Consider the following 10088-nt stretch of genomic DNA (forward strand, 5'->3'; position numbering starts at 1 on the left):
TTTAAACACAAACATTAGAGAAAAGCAGCGCAGGAGCTCCACCCACCTGTGTGTGGTACCTGCTCAGGTGCTCAAACAATAAAAGGACTGTTCACTCTGATAAAGAGGCACTTTCTCCAGAGTCCAGAACATTAGTTGATGTTGACTCAACCCGCTGGCACAGATCACACGCTGAAGGATTACTCGTCTTCAAAGATGATGAAGATTATACTAAGAGCCTCCACCACCTTAGCTGTTGGTTGGATTGCACTTTTCATGGGTAAGTAGCAGCTATGTTTTAAAAATGTGAATCACAAAATATTTTAAAATATGACAATTATTTTTTATTTATCATTGTAACAGAGATAGGTTTCCCAAAAATGAAAATCCTGTCATTATTTACTCACCCTCATGTTGTTCCAAGCCTGTATGACATTCTTTCCTCTGTGGAGCACACATGAAGATATTTTGAAAAACTTCTCAGTGTTTTTTTTTTGGTCCATACAATGAAAGTAATTGTATTTGTTGTTTTTGAGACCATTGACTTTCACTGTATAGAATAAACACATTCTTCAAAATGTCTTCTTTTGTCTCGTGACACGTGGGTGAATAACTGATGACAAATTTTTCATTTTTTGTGTAATAATCAATTATAAATATTATGCAAAAAAAGATAAAGACACGCACAAAAAAAACTCCTTGTGATGAATATATCAAAATCTGATTCAGGTGTAAACTCTGTCAATAACTCTGCGTTGGATTCCCCAACTGAAAGCACAGATGCCTTGACTCCACATGCTTTAACATCAGTTTTCATGGATCTCAGAATCACTAACCGTGTTTATAATGACTCACTGGCTGACCAGCAATCAGCAGAGTATACAACACTCAAGCAAGAAGTGGACCAACTGGTGAGGGTCTCTTTTTAATCATGCTTGTATATGTAAAGCATTCATGGGGTATTTACAGTATTCTGGGATATATTACATACATCCAATAGATATACAGTAAGCCATAGATGAAAGTAAATCATTTAAGTGATCAGGTCAATGACTAGTGGTTGTCTAGAAATCCTTTGAAAAATATATCATGGTACAGTAATGGTCTCAGATGGAAATACCATGGTATTTTGATATGTTATGGAATTCAATGATTACACTTACAAAGAAGTACCATTTACCTTAGAATACCATGTTAATACCACAGTTTATATTAAAGTACCATGGTAATACCATCATACCACGGTACTGCCATGGTACAGTAATGTTTTGTAAAGTTATCAGATTTATTTACCTAAGTATTTACAAGATATTACAATGTTGGCACATCTAAAAAACCATGGTATTACCATGTTACCAATAAAATAAGACATGCTAATGAACTAAAGTACCTTATAGAATACTACAGTATTATCAAGGTGATAAATTGAACTGATTAAATGTACTATATATCTTGAATGCGATGTAAGTCGCTTTCAATAAAATCATTTGCCAAATGCATAAATGTAATGGAAACATTACCATGGTACCAAGTCCAAAAATACAGTGATTTCATGGTACTTTTAAAGTTAAATTATCAATAAAACTAAATCAACATAGCGAACATTTTAAAGGGTCAGTGGAGATGACTGAGGGTATGTTTACATGACAACGATGTACTAAAAACAGAAAAAAAAAAATCCTATGCATTTTCCGAGTACAGACAACGATGTTGCCAAAATGATCCCTGTTCACACGGATCCGCGAAAACGACTAAAAGTGCTATATTATACATGCCAGGCCAGTAGTTGGCGATGTCAGTTTGTAAATTAACATTACACACCTATAGACTCGCTATATGCATGCACATGACATCACCGTTTTTGTAGGGTTAGGGTTAGACAATAATGGTATAGCTGCACTATGAAACCCGTTTTCAAAAGTTTTCGTTTTCAGGTCCCCAAAACAACATTGTCGTGTAAATGGATGGCCAAAACAATTTTCAGTTTTTAGTTGAAAACATTGTCGTGTAAACGGCCCCTAAAATTGATTTTACTCTGATGACTTTTTCACTTTTTCACCTTTTTCCAGTTTGAAGATATTTATGCTCAACCATTTAACACCACTCACCTGATATATTTGGGGACAGAAGAAATGATCTTCAGGTTTGATCAACTCATAATCTTACATTTACATCCAATATAACCAAGCAACAGAGAATATCTGATCTTATGAGTGCTTCTTTTGCAGTAAGGGGTCTGTGATCGCCACTTCTCGACTGCTGTTTGGGCCGACCCAAGTCGATCCAGAGATTGTGAGAGACATCTTTTTGCCTGCGTACAAACAAATTCCATCCCCGGCACTAGAGATCGACCTCAGCTACACTGAAAGTAAAATAACAGTCAACAATGGTTGATTTCACATTGTTTTCACATTGTTCATTGACTGGGGTTTTACTTGTAGCTTTAAAAGTTAAGAAATGACCATCTAAATCAGACAAATACAACCAAATCTCACAGGAAAATGTAAATATTTTACAAGATGGCGGTTTTGCATGAATCCATACAAGGTGAATCATACGAAAATGTTAGATTTTTAGAAAAAGTAAGTATGAAGCTCCACCCCTGAACATAACCATCACTAAGGCATAAGCTGAAAGCATGATGAGATCTGTACACATTCATATGAATTAGCCACCAATTTGCCAAAATGTAAAATAGATATGGATTGCCATGAGATTGTGTTGACAAATACATCAACAACTAATGAAAAGTATACATTCTCTCCCACCCGCAGATAAACTATCATCTGAAGAACCTTTTGAAGAAGAGAAGACCTTCAGCAGACCGCCAATGACAACACACATAGGAACACCTTTTACGACCACGCCCTTCATTTCCACGCCCCTCACTTCCACTCCTGACATCATAACGGATGCCGAATCCCTCACCAGCCGCCTTCCATCCACACACACACCCAACATGTCCACCTCTGCTGTTGTAGGAAACATCACACACTTCATCCACTCCACCACCTCCACACCCTTTAACGCCACCACAATGCACCTAAACACCACAACCAACTCACAAATGAATAATGCAAGTATTTCTGCAGCACCCAACAGCACCACCAATGAAGTAACCAATGGGACCACAACAGAAGTCCCCATTGGGACCACCACAACAGCACCCATTGGTACCATCACTTTACCTTCCAATAACATCACCACCACTGACACCATCACTACAGTCCCGAACGCCACCATCACTGCCACCCCAAATGGCACCACCACCACAGCCCCCAGTGACACCACCACTACAGCCCTCAAGACCACTTTTACCTCCATCCACATCACTGTTGTGAACCCGACATTCAGCTCCACTCCATTTCCAACAGCACAGCCCTCGAAGACCACGCCAGTGAATTATTCACCTACCACAGTCTCTGCTCTGGTGCCTGGATGGGGCGTCGCCCTCTTAGCGCTGGCGGCTGTCAGTCTCTTCCTCCTCATCATCCTCATCATTCTGGTGAGTGATCGAGGGTGTAGGATCAATATTGTATGAACTTTTGGTTTTATGGAGAACATGGTAGCAACTTTTAAATTTGTATTGATTGTATATTCATTTGAATAAATAATAAAACTGACCAACATCTATTTTAGTGGTGGTAACTTACCAGATTATGATATATACCAAACAACTAAATAATTACCATATTTATCTATCCACCTTATTTTTCAAAGCGGAAGTAAGCTCTTTTATGTGAATGTGCGAGACTTTCGATTCATTGCTCTCCATAAAGTAACAAGAAGAATATCAACGTGCAGTAAACGGTAAAACTGTTTGCACTAAAAATCAGTGTGTTTATAATTAAGACAGTTCATTAAAATAATATGCTAAGAAATACCAGTTTGCAATATCAAGCAGCATAACGCGTGTTTTATACATCTAAAAATAGCTGGAAGTGAATGACACCGGAAACCAGACACATTCATTTTACAAATGGCCGCGCCCGCGCTCTTACGTAAAAAAATAAGGTGGGTAAAACAATGTATTTATGGTAACATACTCAAAATAATACCATGGTTCATGTGCATGTACATAAAACCATCATAAATATGTCCAAAAAGCGAATGTAATGTGGTACTTTTTTGTCAGTGACTGTACTGTTAAAGGACAAAAGTGTTCCTCCTCTCAGGTGGTGCTCTGGTGCTGTTGTCCGAAACGAAGAGTTTTCGTGAATGAACCTGAAGAGATGAATCCTCCCACGTACTACAATCCAGACATCCCCATGTACTCAACGCAAAGCACGTTTGATACAGCCAACGGCAAACAAGCGGTGCGATACTATCCATAATTCACTCTGACGCAACTTAGCGTGCATTTTGTTCCTATACAGTTCGTTTATGAAACTAGATTCTATAACAAAAGTGACTCCCTTAAATTTTAAGACTTCATACAAGCGAGTTCAGAAAGTATGTGCATTATGAACAGAATCAACTCTGACAAATGCTTATTCTTTGCTGTCTGTCAGTAACTCGTGTAGGGCTGTCGAAATTTTGTGCTCAAGACAGTGTTGTTATTGTCATCTAAAACGAAAACTTACATAAAAAATAGAAAATGTTGCCTTGGCAACTAACTAAAACAAAACGAGTTTAAAGGATTAGTCCAGTTTCAAATAAAAATTTCCTGATAATTTACTACTCATGTCATCCAAGATGTCCATGTCCTTCTTTCTTCAGACGAAAAGAAATTAAGGTTTTTGATGAACACTTCAGCTTACGCTGAATGTCCTACGCCTTCCTTATTCAATTTACGGAACGAACGCGGCGCCAGTTCCGTTTTTTCCGTAAGTTGAAAAGGGAAGGCGTAGGACATTTAGCGTAAGCTTTTTGAAGAATACGGAATCGCGTTCTGGTGGAAGCACTTGTGATGCGATCATTTGTGCCTATAAAGCATATACATTTTGATTTTTTTTTTTTTTTTTTTTAGAAAATGACCGATCGTTTCGCTAGATAAGACCCTTATTCCTCGTCTGGTATCGTTTAAAGCCCTTTGAAGCTGCTCTGAAACTGTAATTATGACCTTCAACCGTTTGGAGACCATTGAAGTCCACTATAAAATGAATAATCTTGGAATGTTTTCATTAAAAACCTTAATTTCTTTTCGACTGAAGAAAGAAGGACATGGACATCTTGGATGACATGGGGGTGAGTAAATTATCAGGAAATTTTTTATTTGAAAGTGAACTATTTCTTTAAGTTGAAATATTAAAAATATTAAAACTGATATAAAAATTTAACTTATATAAAATCTAAATAGAAATATGAAAATAAAAAAAATAAAAATGACAACTTAATAACACAAAATTACCTAATTAAAATGAAAACTGAAAATACAAAAATAAAAGCTTTTTAAAAATATGAAAAGAAAATACTATAATAGTAGCCCTATACAAACATTAAATAACACAGCAATAGAGTAAAAAAGCAACCCCTGAATTAGACAAAAACAGAACCACAGCATTTTTTGAGAGGATGAAAGCAGCAGGAGATTTTAAGTATTAAATCCTTAAAGGCACAGTACACATCTTGATATTTACAATAGTTATCTACAGCTACAGGACTTATTCTCAAGTTAAAAAGGGGGATTAACTTTGGTTACCTGCTCATACAGACATAATGGATCTGCTCCTGCCTGCTGATGGATGAATGGGAGAATTTGAGAGTCACACCTATTAGTAAATGCAGAGAGTGAACACTGTGTAAATGCAGCCTTACATGCAGCTCAGAAAGCATCAAGAACCTTGTACTTTAATGCAAAACTTTAATGGAGCATTTTAACCTGTTCACACGATTAACAATGCAACATAAAGCCAACTTTAAGACTGAAAACAAGCACAAATCTTGTTTTGCAACTTTTAACTGTATAAATAGAACTGCATCTTTATTGTGGAGGGAAACAATGGGGTTTTCAGGAGGGTTCTCCATCACTATCTGTGTCCATGTAAAACACTGACCCCACAATCACGGATCAGAACTGGGGAAAATTGGCTACTGTTACCTGGCGTTCCAGCGTCCCCGTCACCTGCACAGGCCCCTCTTTGTGCGGCTCTGACTAAGAAACCTGAAGCGTGGGAAACTCGACTCTCGTTCAGAGACTGTGAGGCCTCCATCTGCGTCTCCTCCATCGTCCAGTAGCCACGGCGTCACCGCTCACAATGCCCTGCCTACATTCGAACAATAACAGGAGCCAGGAGAGAAAGACTTAAACTCTGAATCTAACCCTTGAGGCCTCCAGGGCTGAATGCATCTGAGCAGCAGTTTTTGGTCGACAGCTGATCAGAGCAGAGAGTGATTAACTGAACTGAGCTGAACGGAGGCGTTTGTTAGGGCACTGGCATTTATATTAATAACAAGCTGGGATGATTCATAGTGATAATGAAAACAAAATGATTAAAATCCCCCTAAATGCCCCAACATACTTTCCTTATGGACCCCAAACACAAAATGGCAGACTAAAATGGAAGAAACAGGGGCATAACCATTAAACTAAGCAGAAAAAAGATTTATAAATCTTTTATAAAACATTTGTTTTAGCACTTCCTGTATTGCAGGTTATGCAAGACCTCATCAAGCTGAAAAGGATGAAAAAGTGTATTTTATTTTATTTTCTTTTTTCTTTTTTTCTTTTTAAGATTTACAATTTTAGTTGTATAGTAAAATTCCATCAAGTTGAATTGAATAATCCTTACATATATTCACATTATGGATTAATAATTTTAAATGAGTAAATAAAACATTTTGTTTAATGGAACAAGGGAATGGACCATTTAATTTGTGATTTGTATTCATAAATGTAAACATATTTTCTTTTTTTCTTTTTTTTTTAAATTATGAATACAAATCACATAAACTGAAATGGCCCATTCCCTTGTTCCATTAAGATTTATACAAAATGTTTTATTAAGCTCTAGTTTTTTTTTTTTTTTTACTCATTTAAAATGATTAATCCATTATATAAATAATATGTAAGCATTATTCAATTTAATCTGATCAAATTTTACTGTACAATTGAAATATGTAAATCTTAAGCTGATTTGTTTTTTATTGTAGTCATACAATAAAAATAAACAAACAAACAAAAACAAAAGCAATATAAAATTATTTATAATATAAAAATATATTAAATAAAAAATAGTAAAAAATGAGAAAAAAAAAAGGCAACACACATAAAATAATAAAAGTAAATATATAAAATACATATAAATAATTTAAATAAAAAAATATCACAAATAAAACCAACAACAACATTTTATAAAATAAACAAAATATTATACAACCTAAATTCTGGAAATGTTGGGACATTTTTTAAATTTGAATAAATGAAAAATAAAAGACTTTAAAATCACATGAGCCGATATATTATTCACAATAGAACAAAGATAACATAACAAATGTTTAAACTGAGAAATTTTACAATTTTATGCACAAAATGAGCTCATTTCAAATTTGATGCCTGCTACAGGTCTCAAAATAGTTGGGACGGGGGCATGTTTACCATGGTGTAGCATCTCCTCTTCTTTTCAAAACAGTTTGAAGACATCTGGGCATCGAGGTTATGAGTTTCTGGAGTTTTGGTGTTGGAATTTGGTCCCATTCTTGCCTGATATAGGTTTACAGCTGCTGAAGAGTTCGTGGTCGTCTTTGACGCATTTTTCGTTTAATGATGTGCCAAAAGTTCTCTAAAGGTGAAAGATCTCGACTGCAGGCAGGCCAATTCAGCACCCGGACTCTTCCACGACAAAGCCATGCTGTTGTAATAGCTGCAGTATGTGGTTTTGCATTGTCCTGCTGAAATACACAAGGCCTTCCTTGAAATAGACGTCATCTGGAGAGGAGCATATGTTGCTCTAAAACCTTTATATACCTTTCAGCATTCATAGTGCCTTCCAAAACATGCAAGCTGCCCATACCGTATGCACTTATGCATCCCCATACCATCAGAGATGCTGCCTTTTGAACTGAACGCTGATAACACGCTGGAAGGTCTCCCTCCTCTTTAGCCCGGAGGACACGGCGTCCGTGATTTCCAACAAGAATGTCAAATTTGGACTCGTCTGACCATAGAACACTTTTCCACTTTGAAACACTCCATTTTAAATGAGCCTTGGCACACAGGACACGACGGCGCTTCTGGACCATGTTCACATATGGCTTCCTTTTTGCATGATAGAGCTTTAGTTGGCATCTGCAGATGGCACGGCGGATTGTGTTTACCGACAGTGGTTTCTGGAAGTATTCCTGGGCCCATTTAGTAATGTCATTGACACAATCACGCCGATGAGTGATGCAGTGACGTCTGAGGGCCCGAAGACCACGGGCATCCAATAAAGGTCTTCGGTCTTGTTCCTTACACACAGAGATTTCTCCAGTTTCTCTGAATCTTTTGATGTTATGCACTGCAGATGATGAGATTTGCAAAGCCTTTGCAATTTGTTACAGACCTGTTATCAATTAACTTAAATAGTTGCTAGATGTTCTCCCAGCTGAATCTTTTCAAAATGTCTTGCTTTTTCAGCCATTTGTTGCCCCCATGCCAACTTTCTTGAGACCTGTAGCAGGCATCAAATTTGAAATGAGCTCATTTAGTGGATAAAAGTGTAAATTTCTCTCTTTAAACATTTGTTATGTTATCTATATTCTATTGTGAATAAAATATTGGCTCATGTGATTTGAAAGTCTTTTACTTTTCATTTTATTCAAATTTTTAAAAAAAATGTCCCAAAATTTCCGGAATTCGGGTTGTATATTTAAAAACAAAACAATAAATAAAAAGAGTTCAAACTTCATAAACATAAATAAAGGGGGTTACTTTTGACATTGTAGTTTTATGTCTGATGCTGAAGGCAGTATAGTTTTATTTTCAGAATTGGTGTTGTGATGTGCATACATGTAATAATAACTGACTCTGTTAATAACAGGACGTCAGAGAAAAACCTCCGAAAATTCGAACAGGAATGTACGTGGTGAACAAATGATGGACACAGGTACAGTAAAACACACACATGCAGCAGTACCTGTGACACACTTACAGTAACAAACCCAACAGAGCTCAATCTCACACTTTGACTCCATCATTCAGGTTCTCTGACCCCCCAACATTGTCACTCACTCCACGTGTGAAGAACAAGGCCCGAGGAAAATTTTTGTTGGAAGAATAACTGTCATACAACCGGCACTGTACTGCAGGAAGCTGAACAGACAGGGAAATGATTTTACATGCCATTACGATCTATTTAGAATTTATTTTCCTACAATATACCTTTGCACAATGTACTTTGTAACTTTTACACATTGATTGAATGATGTGATGTATTAACAGTGATTTAGTTAAATTAAAGAGTTTCTGAAAAAAGGCCGTGGGATGAATAGTCTTTTCTCTGGAGGATTGAGGTCAAGAATCAGAGCTGAAATGAGTCACATAATGTAACATTTATGTTTAAATTGCAATGTAGAATGATAGTGTAACCTATAGGTGAACAGAATCAACTGAACAGAACTAGATGGTCATAAGAGGGGCTCTGTGTCACTTCAGGTCAAATTCTGCTTAAAAGCAAAGAGGGGAAATATATCCTGATGGAGAAATCAAGATATGGAGTATTTGAACAGCAAGAACACAATGTGTTAGAGGAAGGATTAGGCAAGTGAAATGCTGCAGATTATTTTTGAGGTAAAGTGTAATGATGAAATTCTTGTACATCTATCTTTGTGAGGACAAACATTGACAATGCAATCTCTAGCTCCTTACCCCAACCTTACCCATCACAACTAAGTGCGTAGCCTGAACCCTAAACCTACCCTGAACCTAATTATAACCTTATCACCAAAAACAAAGTCTTGACCCTAAAACAGGCCTTTAAAGGGGTCTCAGAAATTGCGGACCAGCCAAAGTCTCCTCACTTTACTCTCTTTGTCTCTCTGATGGTTTAAAACTCAAACCGGACTCAAAAAGATAACTGTACAAGCACACACACACACACACACACACACACACACACTTGATTATATACTATTAATGTATTAATAGTGTATAAAATGTGTATTTGTCATGATTAATTTATTCTGCATAT

The 10088-nt window shown here is 36.6% G+C and overlaps 2 long non-coding RNA genes across 2 annotated transcripts; one reads left to right on the forward strand and one right to left on the reverse strand.

Annotated features, from left to right (window-relative positions):
- Positions 1-179: 179 nt before the first annotated feature.
- On the reverse strand, positions 180-3903 carry LOC127496882 (uncharacterized). The gene is made up of 3 exons (XR_007925384.1): positions 2088-3903; positions 387-423; positions 180-270 (listed from the first exon to the last, which is right to left on the reverse strand). It is a non-coding gene; the product is annotated as an uncharacterized LOC127496882 (long non-coding RNA).
- Positions 3756-9992, forward strand: LOC127496878 (uncharacterized). Its single transcript, XR_007925378.1, has 5 exons — positions 3756-3789; positions 3915-3993; positions 4155-4295; positions 8940-9005; positions 9101-9992. It is a non-coding gene; the product is annotated as an uncharacterized LOC127496878 (long non-coding RNA).
- The last annotated feature ends 96 nt before the right edge of the window (positions 9993-10088 follow it).

Source organism: Ctenopharyngodon idella, chromosome 16, assembly GCF_019924925.1.
Source record: "Ctenopharyngodon idella isolate HZGC_01 chromosome 16, HZGC01, whole genome shotgun sequence".
Lineage (NCBI taxonomy): Eukaryota > Metazoa > Chordata > Actinopteri > Cypriniformes > Xenocyprididae > Ctenopharyngodon > Ctenopharyngodon idella.